Source organism: Lactuca sativa, chromosome 2 (assembly GCF_002870075.4).
Source record: "Lactuca sativa cultivar Salinas chromosome 2, Lsat_Salinas_v11, whole genome shotgun sequence".
NCBI lineage: Eukaryota > Viridiplantae > Streptophyta > Magnoliopsida > Asterales > Asteraceae > Lactuca > Lactuca sativa.
The window spans coordinates 219,596,344-219,621,979 of NC_056624.2; the positions used below are offsets into that span (position 1 = coordinate 219,596,344).

Below are 25,636 nucleotides of genomic sequence, written 5' to 3' on the forward strand. Positions count from 1 at the left end.
TCCAAAGTCCACAACTTGACGAAAACCCTAAAAGTTAACGAAAGTCAACACCCAGCACGTACGTTGGGCATACGTCCCTCTACGTTGGGAGTACAGTCAACCATGCATGCATCGGGGTGGCTCAGCGCTACGTTGCGCGTAGCTGGGAGTACGCACGACGTACCCCCCAGATTTCCTCTTTTCACTCTTTTAGTCTTAATCCGTTAAGACCATTGCTACTACTACAGATCTGGGCTGAATAAGGTCCATTACTCCATAAAGTTGGTGACTTTAAGCCTTAGCATGGCTGGACAAGTCTAAAACTCATAAACTCTAATCCTTTACTCACAACGGTCCTCATATCTCATGCATGGAGAGATCTTAACGACCAAGATCTCATTTTTATGAGTCCAAATGACTAGAACACCTAAATGGACATATATTATGCTCTGGAGTTCATCCAACGTATAAAGCTTCAAGCTTGGGACATAAAAACCCTAAAAATGGACCAAAACATGAACTAATCAAAACAATAAGAAAGCTTTGAGCTTGATACCTCTGAATGATGCACCAACTACAGAAAATCTTAGACACCAACTCTTCTTCCTTCAAAGCTCCTTCTTCACAAAAGAATCCCACAAGATCACTCAATAAGTCTCAAATGCTCACACAATCTATGGAAACGGGATTTTTGGTTTGAGGGGAGTTGAAGGATGGAAATGGTGGCTGGAAATGAGGCAATCATGTTCCTTAAATAGGGACACACAACACAATTAGGGTTTACACTCTGAGCCTAGTACGCCGAATGTACCCTCTGGTACGCCCAACGTACTAGATGACCTTCGCGTCCATAATACCACATGAGTACGCCGAGCGTACACATGCGTACGCCTTGCGTACTCATTTTCCACCTTTTTTCTCAATTAAGGGCTAGTTTTGACAATTCAATAGAAGTAAGGGTCATCGATACATACCTTATCTCGGGATGTTACAGTTACAACTTTAGCAAAATCGAAAAAAGGTCAAATGCAATAACAAAATCCTTTTGTATCGGGTTCTTTTTTATTACTCTCTTTTTAGTGGGTTTACATGGAAAGTGGTGATGTTGGGATATGGAGTTGGCACCCTAGCTAGATTGTTGACACTTGATGATATATATCAACCACAAGACCAAAGTAATTTGTCAATATGTGATGTTTTTTTTATCAAATTGATAAAATAACTTAAGGAACAAGTCATCATTTATCATTAGGGGTTTACACTTTGTAAGTGGTCAGCCCAAGAACTCAGCTTGAGTTGACTTGGGTCGGCCCAACTGTTTTGGGTTAAATGACCCAGTTAATAGCCTAAATGTTTGTAGGCCCTTGTATGTTTTTTATATGCTATTTTCAGCTGTAAAGAGAGATAAAACGTAAGTCTTGTAATAGGGAATAAAAGTGAGGTAAATTACTTCTTAACCTAATACAAAGTTTTCTCTCTTTTGGTGGATGTAAGCAAGTTATTGTTGAACCGCGTTAAATATGTTGTTCTTCATTCTCTATTTACTTTCTTTATCTCAGTTATTTTCATTGCTTATTCTTGGTTCTAGGGGAAAATGGGAATACAAACAGAAAGGTTAGTTGTTGTCAAAGTTCTATATTATGCATTTTGTTTCTGTTTTTCTGCATTGTTTCGTTGCATCGTTTCGCTGAAGCAACAATTGGTATCAGAGCTTAATATCAAATCCAGGTGGTAGAGCTCAGATTTGAGATATTTAGGTGGTATTTTGTGTTTTGCACACAAGGTGTTCAATAAAAGTCATGAGAAAGGCATATTCTGAAACAAGCAGGTAAATGGCATCTACGAGTGGAACGGTTAAAGTTGGGAAGTATGAATTAGAGAAGTTCAATGGGAAGAATGATTTTTCTTATTGGAGGATGCAAATGAAATATATATTAATCTCAAAGAAGTTACATAAGGCTTTGGCGGGTAAGACAAAGAAGCACAAAGATATGTCTGATGAGGTTTGGGAGGAGTTAGATCTTGAAGCACGAGCATCTATCATTTTATGCCTTGAAAGGGATGTTGCCTTCTTGGTTGGTAATGAGGAATCGACAGTTGTGGTGTGGGGAAAGTTAGAGGCAAATTTCATGACGAAAACTCTAACAAATAGGATCTATTTGAAGTCCAAATTGTTTACTTGCAAAATGGATGAAGGTTCTTCAATCCGGGAACACATCAATAAATTTGATAGGTGTATATCAGATTTAAAAGACATTGATGTGAAGGTAGAAGATGAGGATCAAGCACTTTTACTACTTCTTTCGTTGCCAAAGTCTTATGAGATTCTTGTATAAACATTGATGCTTGTGGGTGACTGTCTTACGATAGATAAGACTAGAAAGTCAATTCTAGCGGATGATATTCGAAAGATTGCAACCGGTGACATGGTTGTTGCAAGCTAACTTTATTCTCGGAGTCCTTACGAGGAATGAAAAAACTTACTTATTTAGATCTACCAAATAATGACATACATGGTCGTATTCCTGATAGGGCAGGGGAGATAAGAGCAAATACGTTGAACTACTTGGATCTCTCACATAACCCGATAACAGGCTTGCCACAATTTCAATGGGATGAAATATTATATTTGTATCTGCAGTCTAACTAGATTCAAGGATAATTCCCTCCTGCAATTTTCAACATGAGAAATCTATATGATTTTGATATTTCCAATAATGGATTTAGTGGAGTGATTCCAAAATGCTTAAGAAGAAATATCATCTCTTCTCTTTGGATCGTATATATGGGGCACACTAGTTTTAATGGCATCATTCCAGAAGTGTACGAGAAGTATGAAAAATTACGTGGTCTTATATTGAATGGAAATCAATTTCAAGGAGAGGTCCCAAGTTCCTTGTTTAATTGTCAATCCTTGACGGTATTAGATCTCGCAAACAACCAATTAAATGGCACATTCCCTCATTGGTTAGGCGATCTTCCAGAGCTGCAAATTTTTGTTCTTAAATCAAACAAGTTTCATGGTCCCATTGAAACCCCTTCTACAAATAAAATCGCATTTCCAGGTATGCGAGTCCTCGACTTATCTCATAATGAGTTTGAAGGCCTTGTCCCACAAAAATATTTGCAAAATTTCAATGTCATGAAGAACATGGTAATGAATAGCACAATACCAATATATTTGGACATTGGTGGGAAGAATTTTTCGGTCACTACTGTGGTGAAAGGCATGGAAAATAATTTTTTGTTGGTTATAACCTTTCTCCTAACCTGCTCCATGTCCTCGGTTTTTAAAATTAAGGGAAGGGAATGAAAATGAAAGGCAAAAGAATTAATTATCTCTGTTCTATAGTTGGAAGGAAAGGAAAATAATTTTGTGTTTTCCCTCCCAATCAACCCAAAATTAGACGGATGATTCTAAGGGGAGAAGAAACCTCAAGAACACGTTTTCCCCTTCTCCTGTCTCTCCTCTTCTTTTTCTTTTTCAAAACTAAGAAAAGAAGTGTTATTTCTGTTGAGGTCTATCCAACCACAGAAATTCTGGATCTCACAGACAACGAAGAGAGGGAAACGAATTGTTGCAAAATGGACGAAATTCCTCACCTTTTTGGATCTCAACTTGTCAACACGAACTGAGCCCTAAACCCATGATCATGTCTATGATCTTTTTCACAAATCAGTCAAGAAACAACAAAAAGAAATTTGCTCCAATTTGATCTCCCCAAGTTTCCACATTCTTTTGCCCTTTTGAGTCAGATACTCTGATCTCTCGCTTCCATTTTTTAAAATAAAGAAGAGAATATATCGTATACCCATTATAATTTGAATTTTCATCACCCTTTTCTCTAAATACCGAAAAAAGCAACTTTTTTTTATCAGTATCCAACCAAATTCATATACATACTAATTACTTGAACAGTTCTTCGTTGTTATTGGTTGGAATTTTTTTTTCTTTTTAATTTTTTAATTTATATACATTGGCCAACTTATGAACGGTAATCTATAACTTTTCCACCGACTTCGCAAACGAATACCACGTGTATTTACCCTAAAATCGATTGGATGGAACTTGTCCTGCTTTATCTTCCGATGGTTGTCCACCCACCGCCATCACTTCTGGAAACAAATTTATCTCTAAAGGCATCGATCGATCAGGCAACGACCCTCACTGTACACCGTCTTCCTCCAACATTCAGGTCTCTTCTTTTTCACACCTATGTCGGTTTTGCTTTTCTAAACTTCTTCTGATTCCACCCTTCATCGTCGGTGTCTTAGAATGTGGGTGTATAAAGGAGCAACTACATGAAAGAGAAAAGACTATAATGGAATTGCTATCGATCGAACCCTAAATGGCCTACCTCTAGATGATTGAAGTTTGCTCAAGATCAGATACTACTAAGAGAATCCTCAAGTCGTCCCCTCTAATGGTTTTCATCTTCTCTTTTGCCCAAAGATTTGGATTCTTGCTTCCAATTCCATGTTCAGTTTGCAAAATCGCATCTAGGTCAAGAGAACCACATGTTTGGTTTGCACTTTTGCCTCTATCATCATATAGCTACTCAAAATTTCTTCTCCAATGAACGGTGCATATGAGGGGTCTTTACACTGTTCCTCAAAAAATCCCAAATTTGAGCGGAGAAGCAGACGACTGTCATGGATGATTCCAAGATAAAAAACTCAAACTCTTCGTCGACAGCTGCCAATCCGACCCTTCAATCCTCCATACACCATCTCTAGGTTTCTTTAAAACCTTTCTCCAGAGGTATAATCACCACTACTAGAAAAAAGGCCTTTTACGACGTGCAAAATACGACGCTCATTGATCTATGTTACGCAAAGGAGAGTGACATTAGAAAAATGTCATCTCTTCAAAAAAATTTAGGATAGAAGACACACATTATTGCGCGCCCTTAAATTAGTGTCTAAAAAAAACACGGAGGGCACCTATAATAAAATGCGCGTCGTCTAAGGATGTCGCTTTATATTTTTTAATGGAACGCGCGTTCCATCCTTTAATAGTGGGGGAAAGGGGGAAATGAAATTCTGAAAAAATTAAAAACCCCGCCAAGCTCTCCTCTACCTTCTTTCAATCGTTCTTCTCTCTCTCTCTCTCTCAATCAAATACCAAAAATCGACTATTGTTGGAACTAGGGTTCCGGTTCTTAGTGAAATCGAAGGTTTTTTGGTCACCAGGCCATGAAATTGATCAAAGGGGTACAGTTTTTGGAACCATGACTATTGTTGGAACTAGGGTTTCAGTTCAAAAACCCTTCATCTACATCCCTCGATCTTCAGTTCCTCAAGTACTTTCTTAGCCTCTCAATCAATAGAAGAGTTGTATTACAACTACAAATTTAGAGTGATTTCCATATCAAGTAGAACAATAGCTCCATTAAAGTCAAGGTCTCGAAACTCCATGGTCAATCACCATCGTTGGTTACTAACACCACCATTTGTATAAAAACCCTAGAACCACCAGGCCACCCTTTTCCTCCATCCATGTCCCTCCTTTCTGTCTATCTCTAACAGACCACTGCAACATCACATTCACTTCTCCTGGCATGCGACTGCGACTCCCAAAAGATTTAGTGTTATGCTCGATGCTTCTCAACAAAATCGATCGAGGTGTCGGCGCTCCTATCTCATAGAGATTTAGGGATTTCTTGGTTCAAGGTATCGAATCTCAGACATCAATGACTTTTTTTGATGACCCGGTCAGATAAAGACGTTTGATGAACTAAATTTGTGTATCTGACTCGGAAAGCTTAATCTAATCGGGTAAGATGGAAAAAATCGACTGACTGAGAAAGGAGGAAGAAAGGGAGAAGGGTTTCCAATTATACCCTTGCCCTACCAAAGGAAGAAATCAGCGACTCCATCGTTTTTTCTCCTACTTCAACGCCAATTTTCTTCTCCCGCAACAACCAATCGTCGACGATCCTCTTCTCATCTGTTCCAATTTTTTGAAGTCTCCTTCCCCTTCTCATCAGGTACGCTTCTTCCTTTTTCCTCTTCTCATCAGGTCCGATTTTTTGATAATATATAGGTTTTGATTTATGATTTTTCTGTTGAACATGTATGGTTCTTCATTGAATTCTGAAAATTTCTCAAAGAATTTAGGCCCTGTGTTCAATTTCATCATATTTCTTTTGTTTTAGACTTGTGCTCAATTTCAAGGAGGGAGAGAAACCTGCGATATTTGTTGCTCTTATTTTCTTGATTTGCACTTAGGAACCATTGGTGTTACCAGATAGCAGGTTACCATGTTCTGCTGTTAAACTTTTCACCATTCCTTTAAAATTACACATACTAGTTAAACTTTTCACCATTCCTTCCACGTTTTGAATTTATTCAACTTTACTTTTTCCCTAATTTGTTTAAAAGACTAAAATGCCCCTTATTGATATTACAACCCCTTCATACATTGGCGAACCTGAACCAGAATCATTTGAAAATGTTTTTTACCATTTTACCATTACTTGACATACTCACACACAACGACCAAAAATAGAGGTTATTTTAATATTGTTAAACTATATGAGGTACTATTTTTGAGGTATTAGCATTTTAAATAACAATAATAATAATAATTGTTGTTGTTTCTATTTTTCATCATTTCCTTCTCCACAGTAATCTCAATGCAAGCTCAGATCATCAGAAGGGAATAGGAGGGCTTAGTGATGTTATGACTACTCTTTCTCCTGCTGTTCAGGATTTAAACAATAATGCATTTCCGTTTATGTAATTTTGTTAAACCAAATAAAAGGTTTTATCCTAATGAATTAAAGAATACTAAGAATAAATGACAGTATCCGTAAGGTCGGGGTGTCACATATAAAATATCAGGATATGAAAGTCACATAACTTATTCTCTCTGCAATAAATGAAAAAGCACCAGTCAAATATATATATATATATATATATATATATATATATATATATATATATATATATATATATAAGAATCAGTATAGAATATTAACGCGGGAGTGTTTGTAGCTTTTTGGGTGTGCATATCTTGGACCATTTGGGCATTTCTACCACTTATTGTTGGATAAGTTGTTCAAGGGCAAAAAAGACACGACAACAGTTGCCAAAAAGGTATCCTAAGAACCTTTGATAATAAGGATAACAATGGAAATTTACAATCTTACAACTGAATTATATGACACCTAATTCGCGATTTGATCTATATATTTGTAGGTGTTGCTTGAACAAGTGACATCTTCTCCATGGAACAACTTGATTTTTATGCTTTACTATGGGCTTGTTATCGAGGGTAAGGTCTTTTTGGTTCCTTGTTTGAATAAATATGTTGACTATAATTATTTTAGTAGATAAACGATTATGAATTGGTTTAATGCTAATGGGGGTGTTTGGATGTATGATTTGAAAGTTATTATTTTGTTTTGAAAAATAACAAAATCATGAGTAATGATAGAAATAAGTTTTTCTATATAATCTGTAAATAAGTTTTCTTGCATTTAACCTTTTTAAAGTTGATATCATTTTTCAACTTTAAAGTCATATAATAATTTATGGTCATGTATATATATGCAGGAAGATCATGGATCCAAGTGAAATCTAAAATCAAGAAGGAATACCCCACAGTACAATACGCAACATGGACGGTAAATCCATAATTTCAGTTTTTACTCATATTTTTATAAATTTCTGTTGTACAAATCTTTTAAAGAAATAGCAATTTGTTTTTAAACTATATGAGGTACTATTTTTGAGGTATTATCATTCTTCCAAAGTATAATTGCTTGAATCTTAGCAATGTAAGTAAGCCTCCTGTTCTTGGATAGCTGCCACATCAAGTTGCTTGGAGATGTGGGGTTCCAGGTACAGTTTATGCCAATGGGTTCGTTTTTCATATTTGCAGTGCTTCCAGATACTTGCAAACTTATAAAAGAGTGGATATCTACACGTAAATTCAGCAAATATCCAATCAAGGTAGAATGTTTTTTTTTTCTTTTAACTTATTTCTAATTATATAAGGATGTGTCTTTTTCACTTTGAGTTGTATATTAACTTGGATAGTTAAAAGTTTATTTTTTTGTGGACATCTTCAGGATAAAGACAAACTGATTAGAATCACTTGTTTTTCTCTTAAATTAACAACATGAAATTTGGTCAACTTCTCATATTTTTCTTATTCATGTTAACAGGGCTCAGAAGTAGCCAACATATCCACAACAACTTTCCCCCAAACGTTTGGGATTTCTTTTTCTTAATATGAAAATTGATGTTATATATTTATTTATTTATTTATTTGTTGGATAAATATTGTTCAGGATGAATATGCTCAGTGGATAGTGTCAAGCCAAATAAGCCTTCTTGAAGTCATAGAGGCTTTCCCTTCAGCTAAACCTCCATTTGGTGTTTTCTTTGCATCTGTTGCCCCTCGCTTACAACCCAGATACTACTCAATTTCTTCCTCCCCTAAGTAAGTTTATTTCCATAATCTTGATTTTATTTATTAAAATAATAATTCAAGAATAAATGTCAAGATTTCATGGAATAGAGCACATTATTGTAGGGCAGGACATCAAATGTAAGTTTCAATCTTAATTTCAGCTCCAAATTGTTGATTTTTATGAAAGATGAATAAAATTTGACAAATATTATCAGGAAGAATGTTGAGATCCCAATTCTTCAATCTAGTGCCAGAGCAAAAAATTTCAAAAGATTTCAAAATAAAATCATTTCTTGTGAAGTTTTTTGTGTATTATTACAGTTTGTTTGAAGTTATTCTTGCATTTACCCCATTTAGTAAATGATAATTTATTTACTTTTCTTTATACAGGCTAGGACATATTTTGATTCAAATGACACTGGATACACAACCATTGGAATTGTTGAGGAATTAAAGATGAGGACGAAAGTACCCTCCACATCACTGAGTTGCCAGTTAGAAGGTGGACACAGGAGTATAAGGAGTTTTTGGAGGTTGCTTCAACTGCTGGAAAAGATAAGAAACCTTTCATAGAGTTAGATTATTATACATAATTATAATATCCTTCCTTTTCAAATTTATTTATCTCAAATTTGCATTATTTTTTAATAAATTTGACAGGGGAATGGTTTAAGTGAGATCACAAGTCACAGGTGTCGTACATATTGACTTTTGATCACATTCACTCTTTTGTTCATCAGTATACTTCCTACTTGATATCCTCATTGATGTATGCATTTTTCCCTTCAAATAATCAAAGCCTTTTTTTCTTTTAGTATTAATATGGAACATAAGCTTTTTGTTTCAGGTTCTTTCTGAAGCTAAGAAAATAATTGATTCATGTATGGCTACAAAGGTAAGTTTTGTAACATCTTGTATTCAAGAAATAACAATGTACTTTCCACAAAAAAATTATAAATTATATTCTTTGAAAAAATTACTAGATTGGTAGGTTTAAAAGTAGAATGTCCTAATAAGAATTAATTTTAAATGTAGAATGAAAATGACAAGTGATTTTGTGTTGTGTTTACAGGGTTGATGAAAGCGAATAACTCTGGAATTAGAAGAGGAAAAGAAAGCTCAAGCTAAAAGAGATAAGATGCTACAAATGCAAGTGTTGCATTCTTCATTTAAATTGTTAGTATGAAACACAGTAGATTAGATGAATGAAAATTTATATATTGTAAGAAATAGAATTGTATGACATTAAATTTTATGCAATGGATTGTATTTTTTGTATATGGTATTTTATTTCTATTATGAGACATTAAATGCAAATTTCACTTAAAAATTAATAAATATATAAATATATATTTTTTAAACATTTAAATTTACGATACGCAAAAATGTGTGTCATCTTCATTTATGACATGGCCTTTCTTGATAGGGGCTTTCTTGATACGCATTGCGTGTCATTAACACGCGCGTCGTAAGGTTACGACACGCGAATGCGTGTCGTCTTCCTTTATGACAGGGCCTTCCTTGATACGCATTGCGTGTCGTAAACGCGCGTCGTAAATGCGCGTCGTCTCTCTTTATGACAGGGCCTTCCTTGACACGCATTTGCGCGTCGTCTGAGCGTTTTACGACGCGCAATGAGCGTCGTAAAAGGCCTTTTTTTCTAGTAGTGCACCTCACTTATTTATTATGATACCATTTTCATGAAAAAAAAATTGTCAACTTAAAGCTTACTTATGAGCGATTACTACCCTTTTGAGTATATTGACCTGTTCATTTATTTGTTTTGAGCCTCGGTGCCAACATCCCACCAACACCAACATCGGTAGGCCCCACAATTATGATTTTATAACGGCTTTGAAGTAATTTCGTGTTCCTTTGTCACAGTCCTATATCATTTTGCATAGAGGAATAAGCAGATTAGTTGAGGTGTTTTAGTATCCGACAATAAGGAGTATTTTGGTGTGCATTTGAACTGATGATTGTGATTTAAGCCATATTATGATAATTTTGGCCAAAAATAGTTAGATTTAGATACTATAGTATAAATTGGCTATAAGAGAAGTGATTATTGAGTTCATCTTATTAGCATATGTGGGTTTTAATGTATCTTCTCTTGCTAAAAGGGAGACCTCTCGATTGAAGTTACAGATGAAAATCATGATCTTGCACAAACACTGAAGTCAAAGGTTATTTTTCTTAGGCTTTGTTTTCAACCAAATTCAAATGAGTAAAACTCTCATTCAACTTAACCACACTCAAACAAGTATTTGATTATCTTTTTTTTTTACCTTTTAATTTTTTACATTTTTAAGTAGAACCATCCATTCTAGACATTTTTAATGACCAACTTGGTTGTCTAATGATGTTGGTAAATAACGGGTCTATTACGTTTCAAAACTGGCTAACTAAAATGTGTTGATAACAAAAAAGACTAAAATTTTCGAATAACTTCAGTTATGTTTAGATTTACCTTGGATTTTTCATTTAAAATTTACCACTTTCAAAAAAAATTACAATGTTAAATATAGTTGGTGAAAGAAGGAGTTAAAATTATAAATGGCTTTGGGATGTACTAATACTAGAAAGGGTAAAACATAATTTTCTTAAAATAATATTCATTATCAGTTGTAATTACATGTTGTGCCGATAGTGTTAGGTTAAGTGTTTAGAAAATTTCAATTATTTTAAGTAACAATTAATAGATTGAATAAGGGCATGTAGGTAATTTTACTCTACTTTGACATCTGTTATGTTTCAGATAGCAAGGACTTGATCATTCTAAAATTATAATTTGATCATTGGATGTTTGCAAGTTGATGATTGTACTGATTTTTCTTGGGTTTTGCCTAAGGGTAAGGTGGTAAACTTAAAAATTACACCCGAAAACTGTTTTTATATTAATAAAATTCAAATTTTAAAGTTTTACGACCATATTGCCCCTGCACACTTTTTTTATTAGTAAAATTAATTTTTTAAACCCGCTGCACTGTTTTTATATTAAAAAAAATTTATTCTGACAGTTTTTGGACGATATTGCCCCTAAACACTGTTTTTCATATTAATAAAAAACAATTTATGTAGTTGTAGGACAATATTGCCCCTGCACACTTTTTTAACATTAAAAAAATATATAGAGGCTTTTTTTAGAACCGTTAGGTTTGGTAAGGAAAAGTGGAAAATGTGGGTATGATAATTTTTTTTTTCTAAATATATGAAACAACCGTTGTGACTTGTGAGTCACAATTACATATTTCATTCCTGTTATATTCCTCACGTATTTGATTCATTGATTGAGGGGCATAATGGGAATTTCATACATACATGTAACGAGATGAGCAAGGCTCCTTAGATATAGAGATTGGTGACACAATCGACAAGAAGGAAAGGACTGGGAAGGCCAAATTAGAGGCTTCAGATTACCATTTCTTGTTGCATAAACACCTCGATATATTGTTGCATAAACACCTCGATATGTATGGATTCTTTTTAAGAGTTTTGGAGCTTGATGTGGATTCTTTTTAAGAGTGTTAGAACTTGATGTAACCTTTTTTGTAACTTTTTCTTAAGTCAACTTTTTAGTTAAGATAAGGTTGTTTCCTCTTCATGTTATATTACATTAATATTACCATTTTTTTCGATTATGACAAATAGTGGAGAGCATGTGGATGATGTCTGACTATCTAATATAAAGAAAAATCTTCAGGGGGAAAATAAACTGTCCGTGTTTTCCTTGCACAACGTTGTACGTTTTCGTGAAAATAACCTACCAAATATCGAAAAAAAAAATCTGACCCGTGCAACTCGCGGCCTCTTCCCTAGTTTATAACAATGGAACGAATTAGTTTTTTTTTTTTTTACTAAAACCAAATCAAACTGAAAATTTTGATGTTTAACTTTAAAAGTACCAAACAATCGATTTTGGGTACATGTTTTTTTTTTTTTTTTCCTTTTTCTGGTTCTTCCTATTTATTTTAATTTTAATGGGCTTCTTAATAAAAATGTTACCTAAATTTAATAAAAACATGTAAAATCTTTATCCTATATAACTTAAGCAGATTTTTGTTGAGTGTTGAAAACTCTGCATTTCAATGTCACATGACATGTCTAATGTGACGCTATTTGCGAAAAAAACAAAGTTGGGTAAGGTGTCATTTTCTGACGTGTCAAACGAACGGAAAAGACTATTTGACGGGAGGTGGTTATGGTTTCTTGTGGGTTCCGTTTTGAGCTTTTCATGTCTTTCAACTTATTGTGCTTGGAAACTATATTGTAACCGGTTGGATTGTTCAGTTGCTTAAGAGTTGATACTCATATTTGTTGTCCATATAAATGATGCATAGGGTGTGTTAATTATAGGTATAATTGTTGTGTGTTAGAACTATTGTAGTGTTTGAGATTGGTTCATAATATCAGTTGATTAGTGATTTGAATTCTGATATCGATGGTTTGCAGTTTAAGGGATGTGGTGTTCGTTTATGCAAACAACATATTTATTTGAAGCCGTCTGAATTGAACAGTGTATATATATATATATATATATATATATATATATATATATATATATATATATATATATATATATATATATATATATATATATATATATATATATATTATGGTATTAGTACACGAGAACATATGTATTTGTCATGGATAAGTTGTCATTGTTTTGTTTGCTTTGGTATAACTTTTAAAATTATATTTTTTGTGATAATTTTAGGGGAATCGCATGTCAGCTACCATCAAGAATGCTTTAGTTCTTAATTTTAAAGGGTTTTTGAAGGAGATGAGTGTATATGCTTTTTCTAATTTCTTTTTTGCTAATAATCCAGCCCGTTTGAAAATGATAGTTCACATATTTAAATTAATTTTCACAAAAACACGTTTGTTAAGGTCATGACATATGGCTTCTCCCGTGGTGTCAGCTCTTTTTGTTTTGCCAAGTTTCAAGACATATTTCTAATTCATTTACCGAAAGTTATAGGTATTACAGATGCTTATTCAAATATTCACTCATGCATTAGGGATCACTATAAGTGTACTAGTAACAACAACGTATTTTTCTTATCACATTGTTCTAGCCACTATCAATGTTTTTATGGATAAATTTGCAATAAAAGATTGAATCTTGTTTCCTGTATACAAGAGTTAACAAAAGTAAACATAAGTATAAACATTATCTAGGGTGTAAGGCATAAATAATACCCTAAGTAACGTTAATTATATAGTTGTATTAATTACAAAAATGTAATTAAAGTAGCGAAAATTATATACATTTCGTAATTAAAGCCCGAGAGGTCTCAAATTCAAGTCTCCTCTTACCCAGGCCGTTCCATTAGTTTTTAATGCCTAGGGCAAAATTCTAAAGTAATGCCCCTATCTCCAAATGTAATTAGTTTTAGTGCTTGCATCTACATAAATAAATAAATATAAAAAATATTTTACAAGTACAATTAACATGAACATTTGACCTGAAGCAGAGAAGCTTCAATCGAATAATTTATGGAATGGAAATGTTTCCCACATTAATAAAAATAAGCATAATTCATACTAAGAAACTAAGTACAAAGAACAAAACCATGAAACAATTAAACAACTAAGATTAAAAAACTTTAATTGTAAGACCAATTCAGAAGAATTGACACCGAATAATGAAACTTACTACAAACCATTGTTGGGATCACACTTAAAACAAAATCTGTAGAAACCTTCTTGTGTAATGAATGTTAATACAACTAAAAAACTATAAGAAGATTTCTACACGAGAAGATGGTTGTGCAATATATACACTGACACTCATAAGAAAATTAAAGTGTCATTTTATAGTTAATACACCAACCAGTGCAACAATTAAAATCAAATTGATTCAAACTACCACAATTGATTAGTTTGAAACCAACACTATAATTCCTAATAAATGCTACAAATTAAGTCTAGCTTAATAATAAACAACCATTAAATAGTTAACTAATTTCTTATTAAAACACAAAAAATATCATGTGCTTCTCAATTACAAAAAGCTCAATACCAATGACCAGTCATTCAGTCAATATCCATTTACCATGTCCCTTTCTCTTATTTGATTTCCACAAAAATGGATGTTTCCCTCCTCAATTAATCATCTTATCACTTATTAGAGATTGAGCTGGAATGATGTTATCATTTATAAAAATTGCACAACCATACTTCAATCAGAGATTTTTTTTTCCATCACCAATACTCCGATTAAAACGTTCTCACATTTTAAGAAAAAACAAGAGTTCATCTATTAACAATATCTTGAAAATTCCATATTACTTTTATGCACAACAACAATGTGAATCTCATAAAAGTACCTACTGTCTTAATGAAATAACCAAGATTAAAACCACACCTTGACTTCAGATTAAGTTTCCCTTAGAGCAGCTGCAACTATGACCATGTGGATCCACACATATCAACAAAACCCTCTGGTCTTCTCTCTTTAGATCGTATAAGTCTAGAATCTGGGGTCCAATAAACCACCATGAGTTAGATTGTATCACTCATAGATAAACCACCAGACCAGACGACTACTACGTACCACCCCAAACATATGCACCACGTGACAAAATATTTCGTGTGTAGAGTAAAGAATTAGATAAATCAGAACTTGAATTTATTGAAATTGGAGGATTCAGAAATAAAAAATTGACCGATAAAGTCATAGAGCTATGTACTCGACTCATAAGTGAGAAATTATGAAATCAAAATATCAGATTAGAGAGCTAGGTAATCGGTTCTTATCTGAGAGATCGGCATTGACATGATAATTAATAATAGCATTCGAAATTGATTATGGAGTTCTCCAATCGGTATCATATCGTCGTTTAATTTGCAAAATGTCATTTTATGATTATTTTCATTTATTTTTTTCCACATCATTTTATGATTTTTTTTTATTAAATTTTATATAATATTTTAATGTAACAATTGCAATAAATGTAGCAATAAATTGATATTAATTTCATTAATAAACTTACCTTTTAATTTCAAAATTCCCAAAATTAAAGTTTATTAGTTTTTTTTCTTTATTTAAATTATTTGTTTAAATTTAAAAAATAAAAAACATTTCCATCATAATAATTTATTATTTTTTCTTATTTTCTTATAAATTCAAAGTTCTCAAATATTTTGACCTTTATGTTTAATTTTTTTTAAATTACATCATGTAATATATGGATCTCACAACTAGTTATTAATAACCGGACTCAAATGATGCCCCAAATCTTTGTTGCCCTAGGCATTAGCCCATCTCGCCTAAGTATTGCAACCTGCTCTCACCATTCTTTCCATTTTAGTTTATAGGATGCTTGACAAATCAACAAATATTGTCAAGTCATTGAACAAGAAAAATAGTAAATGAGTAAAAAATAAAATTTTCTATTAAAATTATGTGTTAATACAAAAGAAATGTACTTAAGGTAAAAACCATAAAACCTTGTCAGACTTAAAAGTTTTATTGAAGTTTCACTTTAGGGAGACAAAGAAACATGTGAAAAAGGTACCCAAAAATGTAAAAATTAAAAAGTTACATAAAGATTATTTGGTAAAACTATAAAACTCAAAAAATTTAAATGTTTTCTTGCGAATATCCCTAATATAATTTGCACTTGATGGAGACTCAATGTCTTGTTTGGATGTTACTATATGTATCTTGTATTATCGTATCAAATCAATTTTTTATTTTATCTTCTATTGTCTTATCAAATAATTAGTTTTTTGTTACACAGGTCGACTGGAAATTTTGCACAAAGTAGCAAAATAATTCAAGTCGATGACCATATCAAACACTAGATGTTCCTTATTTATGAAAAAGTTAAAAAGTGACAATAATTAAAGTCGAGGACCCTCTTCAACACTAAATGTTCCTTATTAATGAAAAGAAAAAGAAAAAAACATATGGACCAAACTCATTGATCCAAAATAATACCTAATAATAGTTGTAAAATGATTCATAAATACAAATCAAGAAATTGTTTACTTTCTTCATAATGTCCATTAACAAAATGCTTAATATTTTTGTGTATGGACAAAGTGGTAAGTTATTGGGATGTATATATTTTTCATTAGAACCAGAAGTTTTGAAAAGTCAATCAACAAGGTCTTTATACCAATAGGGCTTTGACCTAAAGGAATAGTAAGATGTCCTCCTGAGGTTTCCTAATTTTTTATTTTTATTTTTGGGTTTCTTTATGTAGATATAATTATGTATGTATATCTTGTGTTGAAAAGTCGAAATAAGGCTATAACGACTACAAAGACTAGAGACCATATATCCGGTTCAAAGACCCGGATAACCCCAAAATTACTTTGCAAGTATTTGGTTATAATGCATTATTTTGAAGGACTAGAACCAACTTGATTGATAGCTCGGGGAGTCGTCAGGGTAGCGGCTAAGGCTTTTTTTCGGTGAGATTCAACATTTGAGGTGAGTTTGCTCACTGGGTTTAGTGGGTCTAAGGCACCAATGCCGACCCTTATTGATTATGCTAGGATGTTAGGAGTCTACGTAACCCTTACATGTGTTATGTGCTGCTATGTATACTGTAACGTCGTGATTTTCACAATAATTTTTATTTTCTTTTAAAAACATTTATTTAACAAAATGCCTTGTGGAAGACTTATCATGATTATTTCAAAAACATCACCAATGTTACTTTCATGTCAAAACAAACTCATTTAAATTTAAAGGTCACAAAAACATAATGATGATAACCCAACATGTCCAAAATGGTATCTTAACTAAAAATATTAATTAAACTACCCAAAGGTTCCCATCCTCACCAAGGCATCATGTCAACCTACCTGTTCCAATACACAGAAATCAACATGCAAAGAACAAGTGTTAGCATAAGCTAAGTGAGTCAATATAGTACAGTGTTAAGAGAACATACGTATCCCAAATGGGTCAAAAAAAACATCATATAACAGACCAAATAGAAGCCAACATTCAACCATTTGCATCGTAATTCATTTCAACTGTTTACAATCCAACATTTCACCATACCATTTTAATTTCAGTTCGACCAAATATAGTTATCAACTTAATGCAACTGAATATTTCATAGAATTCAATTTACCATTTATTACACGTAATTTCTTTCAATCGATTATCATATACAAGTTCAATTCAACCATTTATTGTAAATAATCACCTTTCAACCGATTATCTACTTTGGGGTTTCTTAGTGACAGCCTACCTAACAACTTAACCTCGTTCACTACTCGTGTGCTTAGCCAGTTTAATGCTCTAAGTGGCTCATGACTTCCACCCGAGTTCACCAACCCCAAGACTTCCACTTTCTCTACTCCGACTTTGCAAACTACAAGTACTTCGCGTTGTCGTTCAGGATCGATACAAACAGTGCCAATTCTACCGATACACCTCTTGATTCCCACATGATGCTTGATATGGCCACACCATAAAGCCAACATCACTCTAGTTCTTGTACACCGGGGGACACGCAAACCACGTGTCATACGGCCGTCTAGAAAGACCGTGCAACTAATCACCGTTATGGCTTAAGCTCTTTCAACCGATTAAACTGGCAAGGTTCTACCAATAAGACCATTATACCCCACAAAACAAGTATACACCAAAATAGTCATGTTACTCATATGACTTTAACGTGCCATAAACATGTAATTAAAATTCATCATATTATCACCATACTAAAGCATATGACTACCAATTCATTAAACACTATAATCGCACACAATTACAACTAACACATAACATGCATATATCAACCGATTCTAAGGCATAACCATACACAAGATGCAAACAACATATTTAGGAACAATTATCACAAGCATTTTTAATTCTAGCATGATTCCTAATTTGCATCAACAACCCACTTATGAGATACAGTTTATGCACTAGAGTCAAGAAATTTATCGACTCACGCCAAAAACTAGCTTGTCATATCAAATTCGTTAGAGTGAAAGCATCATAGAAAATAACTCATAATATGGAAATAACACAAAGCATATGGTTGCATCACAAATATCATACCATTATCAAGCACAAATAATAACAAAGTCATCATAATGTGAATCAAATCACCATTTATGGATTGCATGTTTAATTATGCACATTGGTAAGTTAAAACTATGAAATTATTACGTTTTACATCACACACCACTTTCATTCACAACACTTCAAAAATGATTATATAGCACTAGCATGTTTGTCCTAGAACATCTTAAACAAATATTTTCAACATGTATTAACATGCTCACATAACATAGTATTTCATACACATCACTCAATCTAGCATCAGGGCCGGTCCAAACATATATGGGACTAGGACGAAAAGAAAAAAAAAGGGCCCCTTAAAGAAAAATATAATAAAAATTTTAAAAAATATCATTTATTTTTCACTATAAATGCGTTCAATTAACAATAACACGCAAGCCAAATTGTTTATCTTTTAAGCTAGTTTGAGTTTGAACCAACTTTAGGCCCCATAAATCAATTAGGTAATAATTTTTTTTATATATATAAACTACATAGCCCAGACATTTTAGGCCCCCTGGAGACGTGGGCCCTGGGCGGTCGCCCGGGTTGCCCATCGTCTGGACCGGCCCTATCTAGCATGACCCTAGCATACATCTCGCATCGAACAAAGAGGAATCTAGCATGCAACATCCTAGATAGCATTACACATAAAATATTTCAACAATAATGTCACAACACTCATTCATCAAAAGGGTAGATACATCTTAGATTACGAGGTTCATCTCATTCCATCTAAGATATGGGATACTCCAAACTAGGGATGAGATTTAGAACCGGAAAATCGGACCGGAACCGGAACCGAACCGGAACCGGACCCGTTAGAACCGGAATATATAGAACCGGGTCCAGTTCCGGGTTTAAAAATTGGCTTTATCCGGGTTCCGGGTAATCCGGGTTTGGGTCCATTGGGTCCGGGAAAACCGGGTCTAAAATCCGGAACCGGTTTTTGGAACCGGAACCACTTTTAGGGCCGGAACCACTTTTTGTGAAACGTTTACAAGATGCATATCTTATTCATTTCAACTCCAATTGACATACGGTTTTTTCGTAGTTTAGAGTTTGTATATGATTCTAGACTATAAATTTTTCATTTTTATTTTTATATTCATTGACTTACAGTCCTCAAAAGTTGAGATACCAAAGCTGAAAGTTTTTAGTTTTTTAGTTTTTTTGTATTCGGTGAAAGTTTTAAAGCATGCATATCTAATTCGTTTGAAGTCGGATTGACATGTGGTTTTTTTCAACTTCTAGTTTACAGTTTGTACATGAGTTTAGACTATAATTTTGTCATTTTCGGTTTAACATTCAATGATTTACAGTCCTCCGAAGTCGGGATATCAAAACTGAAAATTTTCAACTTTTCAGCTATTTGTTTTTGTACTTTGTATTATGTGAAAATATTAACATAAGTATATCTCATTCGTTTAAATTCGGATTGACATGCGGGTTTTTCCAAAGTGTATTTTAGAGTTTGTACATGATTTTAGACTCTAATTTTGTTAATTGTGGTTTCGTATTCAATAAGTTACAGTCCCCCAAAGTGGGGATATCAATATGAAAATTTTCAAAGTTCAACCCACTAAGTTGTAAATAATTACCAAAAAATTCCGGTTTTTTCGGGTTTTTCGGGTCTAAAACCACTTTATCCGGTTCCAACCTACCCACTTTGATGTTTTCGAGTTTTCCGGTTCTAGACCCACTTTACCCGGAACCATACCCAAAACCGAACCGGAACCGGTTCCTATATACCGGTCCGGTTTCCGGTTCTATAAAATCCCGTTAACCGGTTCCGGGTTTTCCGGGTCCGGGTCCATTGGGTCCGGGTTTGGACCCACTTTTATCCCTACTCCAAACAATGTACTTTTAAAAACCACAAAGTTAACTCATGTCACTGTTGCCAAAATATCTTTTTCCACTTCATTTGGTAATTCTTGTAGTTCACCGAATATATATATATATATATATATATATATATATATATATATATATATATATATATATATAGTCTTAGGTTATTTTGCTTTTACTAAACATTGTGTGTCAGAATGCACGAGATCTGGACCAACGGATGAAATTAATCAATGGACATGATTTGAGAGTGTATGATATTACAATGGGGTAACATGTACCATATAATCATACAATTTTTAGCAAAAGGGTATTTTGGACAATTAACTACATTTATAAAAGGAAATTTTTGGATTTTTTGGGGATGGTTAATTCTCATAATTTAAAAAAAATTGAATTTTTTAATTAATTCAATTTCAATTTTTACCGATTTTATTCTATCAGAATATTTTTTGTTAGAATGATACTTTTTCAGAATTTTATTCTAATAGAATATTATTGAAGAAAAAAAAAATTCTTAAATAAGATATTGAAAAATAACAAACATTCTAATATATTCTTATACATCCGAACTTAAATACAAATTCATACATATTCTTACAGACTAAAAGTCTTACTCTCGTTCTCCATGTTTTCTTCTTGAATTCTTGAATTCTGAAAGAATATTGCTGTTTTTGGATGTTGAATCCTGAAATTCTGAAAGAATATTGTTGTTTTTTTTTTCATTCTTTGAGAATAAAGTATTACATATATTTTTTGGTAAAGTATAAACAAACCTTGTCCATTTGCTTTGTTCTACAGGACTCCAACCTCTTTGTTTTGGTAAAGTACAAGGTCCAACAGTTGCCTGATTTGAAACAAAATTTAGATCCATTAATTTAACTGAGATGATAAATCAGTAAAGCATGAAAACAATGTGATCAATTGCAAAATAATCATTAGCTTTCAGAAAACATATTTGAATTTAGAATCAAGCTAAGAGTATGCAAGTCCAATTATCATCAAATGAATCAGGGAAGAAAAAAAAACTAGATTGTGGTTTCCATTTTCAAGTGGGGTTACCTTTAAGCTCCTTCATGGGTAAGAATTTTGAGTTTCGCCAAAAAAAAAAAAAAGCAATTGCATTAAGTTTATAACCAAATACAAGAAATATAATGATGCAGGTGAATAATTGACACCAAAGCTTTGATTTTAAAGTACTAGGTTTGAGGTCAAAATCAGATTCTAACTCTTTCTCTTGAAAGAGGGGTTTATCATATACAAATATTCAATATAAATTACATTGGAGGTTGTAGGTAACGCAAGCACAATTGTACTATTACGATGGATCTATCATTTCACATCAATAGCAAAAGAAACAAAAAAAATTCACAAAGCACACTTAAATTTTCATTTTTTTCGATCCGAAACAATAAAATTCCCAATTACATAAAACACACATCAAATTAGCAACCTTATCTAATACCTACCTTTTCTAATAATAATAATTAAACCCATAGCTAATGAAGTTCAAAGCAAGTAATTTAATAATAGAAGACAAATATTGTTAGATCAATTAAAATGATTTCGGGAAAATTAAGCAATTGAGAATTATGGAGAAATACCTGTTGATACAAGGCGTAAAGCAAAAGGGCGACGTCGTTAGAGATTTTGGAGGTGACCCCTTTGGAAGATGAATTGGAGGAGCCACCAAAGCCGGCGTAAGTAGCGGCGGCGAAGAAACGATCTGGGTATGCGAGGCCAGAGCTTGCCCTCGCCATCGCCATTTTTCTTGATCTTAATCGATCAGATCAGATTAGATCCGGTTGACTGCTTTGCTTCTCACGACGGGGAGAGGAACGAAGAACCATTGACTGCTTTGCTTCACATCTTCCGTCATTGAAGAATTTTCAATTGCAATTCTATCATCGGTCTCCGCCCTTGATCTTCTTTGCTGCCGACGACGGGAGAGGAACGAAGAACCGTTGACTGCTTTGCTTCGCATCTTCCGCCATTGAAGAATTTTCAATTGCAATTCTATCATCGGTCTCCGCCATTGAAAAATACGAGCAACATAAGAGGGATGAGGTGGATTTCAACATTTGGGGAAGCGGTTTTGTGGTTGTGAGCTTCTTGTAGGAGATGTTTCCATTCCATGGCGGTAGAGTGGACATGAACCTGGTGGTCCGGTTGGTGAACTTGGAGTGAAAAGGGTTTGAGGATTTTGGAGGTTTTATTAAACAGGATTTAAGAGAGAGGCTAGGTCAAATATACTTATTTTATTTCCTTAATTTTAAGATTCAATTAAATGATTTCCTTAATTAAAAGTATAAAAGGTCCAAAATACTCTTAAATGATTTATTTAATTGTTTATTATTTCTTAAATTCTCATTGATGCATTTTAGCACACAATACTTGCTAGTTTATAACCCGTGAGAACCACGGTTATAAAATTAATTAAACTTTTATATTAAAAAATCAAAATTACTAATCAATTATTTTAAATAAATTATTACTTAAGAGATATTTTTTTAGTTATATAGAATTATAATTGTTGATTTAAACAAATATGTGAAGGTATATTACCTTATAATCTGTATTGATTTTATTTTATTTTTTAACTTAATGTTATTAATTTAATATAATTAGAATGAAAAAATTTAAAATGTGAAATTTAAAATGGAGAAGCAATTATTAATTTAATTTAATTAGAGTGAAAATTTTAAATTTTGAAATTGATAATTAATAATTTGACAAGTGGCATGATATGTTACATATAGTTATTAATGAGAAATTCTAATAATATGACACTTGTCAATAGGAGAATAATAGGAGAATAAACTTATTCATTTATTAGAATAGGATCATTCATTTTTAGATTGTTAGACATAATTTACGTTACTACCTTAATTCTTAATTAATAGTAGTTGCTTACTGATATGCTAAAGAGACTATAAGTGCCATTCACAAATTATGATAGTACCACCTTGTTTTTTTTTTTAATCACTACATATGTTGCATGCCACAATGAGATTAAGACCTATAAAAATCATCTTCAAAATTAATAATCCAGTATATGAATTAAAGTAAGATGAAAGGTGGTATGTTAAAACCACGAATATGCTTTCTGTTTACTTCCTGAACGTAAACCACTTTTCCATATAATAATGATTTCATATTGTCATCCACTAAATTGCCACTGATTATATTATATTCTTTTATCAATTATATAATTTAGCATATAATGAACCTCCACTACTATTGCATGCGTCATCTAATTTATACATATATAACACAAGCACCGTATTTTATAAATATCATCTAATTTGTACGTACACCATCAAAATAATTACTATAATATATAAGAAGTTAATAATCATTACCTCACATCTAAGTGGTGTACTTTTATCTTCGAGCAAATTGCTTGAACTACCTCATGTTCCTACACACCTATCATCTACTTGCCGTTGGCTCCCAATTTTCGTGAACATGCATGCTCCTCAACAAAAGCATCCTTAAAATAGTTTAAACAACAGATAACCATTATTACAGCTTATGTTTCCTAACCGAATTAAACTCACATGTTGAACAAGTACGGCTTCAAGGTGTCTCAAGCATACGAGTACATTAACTAGCGCCCAACAAAATCTTAAGCTCATGCTTACCTGTTCCGGTTCCAGCTTGTAACCCGCATTAAAGTTCCTTGTCGCCATTTTCAACGTCACTAGTCGCCCAAAAAAACAATCACCAACCCTTTCACTGGAAGATTGCAACGGATCAACATACTCTAATGGAACGCTTCCTCGATATAGGTTTGTACAAAAGTGGTGAGCATAAACGAACCTATGGAAGGTTTTTTTCTATTTTTTTATATTGTTCAACGAAGGTTTAGCAGCCCTAAGAAGGTATGAATATGATCGTTTCTTTTATAATAAAGAAGCGGAATACAAGCCGTCAAAAAGTAATCAATCGAAAGGAAACGTACAAATGATCGAAAGGAAACGTACAAATGATTAATTCCTCCTGATTTATGAGGTGTTAATAAGCAAAGTTACAACATCTACCCCTCGTCATTTCATCCTTGTTTACACCGTACCTTTTTACTTTTATTTGAATTATTTCTAACCCTCAACTATTAATTGTTAGACTTACATTCTTTTAGTTTGCCAAAATAACCGCTTAAACTCTTTAGCTTTTAAACAAATCAACTATATAATAATCCCATTTTTATTTGGTTTTATAAATTAGATTTGAAATAACCTTACGAAAATATATATTCGAGTAACGAAAACTAGTATCATTAACGTAAGAATTTTCAGGTCGTTACATATACCGGGCGGAGCTCAATGTCGGGCGAGGCCCGATAACTGGAACATATGCTAGTGTTTATGATCATTATATGTGTTATCAATGATTATGTGATATATATTGTATGCGTGTGTTGTGTGAGGCCCAGGCGAGGCCTGAGAATAACAGATCTGTAAACCGGACGTGGCTCGATGCCGGGGGGGGGGGGGGGGGGGGGGGGGGGGCAGTATGTGATTTACTATATATGATATAGGGTTGTTTGGGGAACTCACTAAGTTGTGTGCTTACGGTTTTCAGTGTATGTTTCAGGTACTTCCGGTTCAAAGGGGAAGAGTTTGGGATGACTGCATTGCATACACCACATGGATTATGCGCTTGATATTTCACTCTAATTTTATGATATTTGATACACTAGTTTTACTTGGGATGTATGGATGATGTTGGAATATTGTTTTTTACTTAAATTAAAAATGAAAATTTTGGACAATATCTTTGCGACGTTTCACATGATTGAGATTAGGATTTGGTTTTATACTCCTTGTAGCTAGGCAAAGGCATAAAGGTTATGACTTTATCATTTAAGAAGTCTATGAGGTTCATATCTGAGAGTTGAACGCTTGGTCCTAAGGCATTAAGGTCTTAATAAGAAAGTTGGCAAACAACAAGATTACGCAAGACGTAATCTTAGCTACGCAACACGTAGCTTGATTCGGCCCTGTTTTCCATTAGAAGACTCTATGCGGTGCGTAGAGGACGGGTACGCATGGCGTAACCCCATAAGTCCAACTTTTGGTCGTTTTGGATGTTAAGTCTTTAGGTGTGGATCCTAGTTATGGAAGAGTAAAATGGTCTTTTACCCAAGTAGGCCAATCAGAACCAAGACTTGTGTTTGGGGTTGTTACCTAATTCTAATTAGGGTTTATGATGTGTTATTCATTATGGGGAGTTTTAGTTTAGGCAGCTCGGTGTGTAACTAGTTTGTCTGGCATCAAATTGAGGTGAGTCTTCTTATTGTACTCATGGGTCGAAGGCACCAATTCCGACCCATTGGATTGTGC

At 33.3% G+C, this 25,636-nt stretch overlaps 1 long non-coding RNA gene across 1 annotated transcript; it reads left to right on the forward strand.

The window, feature by feature from the left end:
* Positions 1-6,962: 6,962 nt before the first annotated feature.
* Positions 6,963-9,615, forward strand: LOC128132120 (uncharacterized). Its single transcript, XR_008230047.1, has 6 exons — positions 6,963-7,080; positions 7,183-7,258; positions 7,540-8,431; positions 8,792-9,170; positions 9,249-9,296; positions 9,474-9,615. It is a non-coding gene; the product is annotated as an uncharacterized LOC128132120 (long non-coding RNA).
* Positions 9,616-25,636: the final 16,021 nt, after the last annotated feature.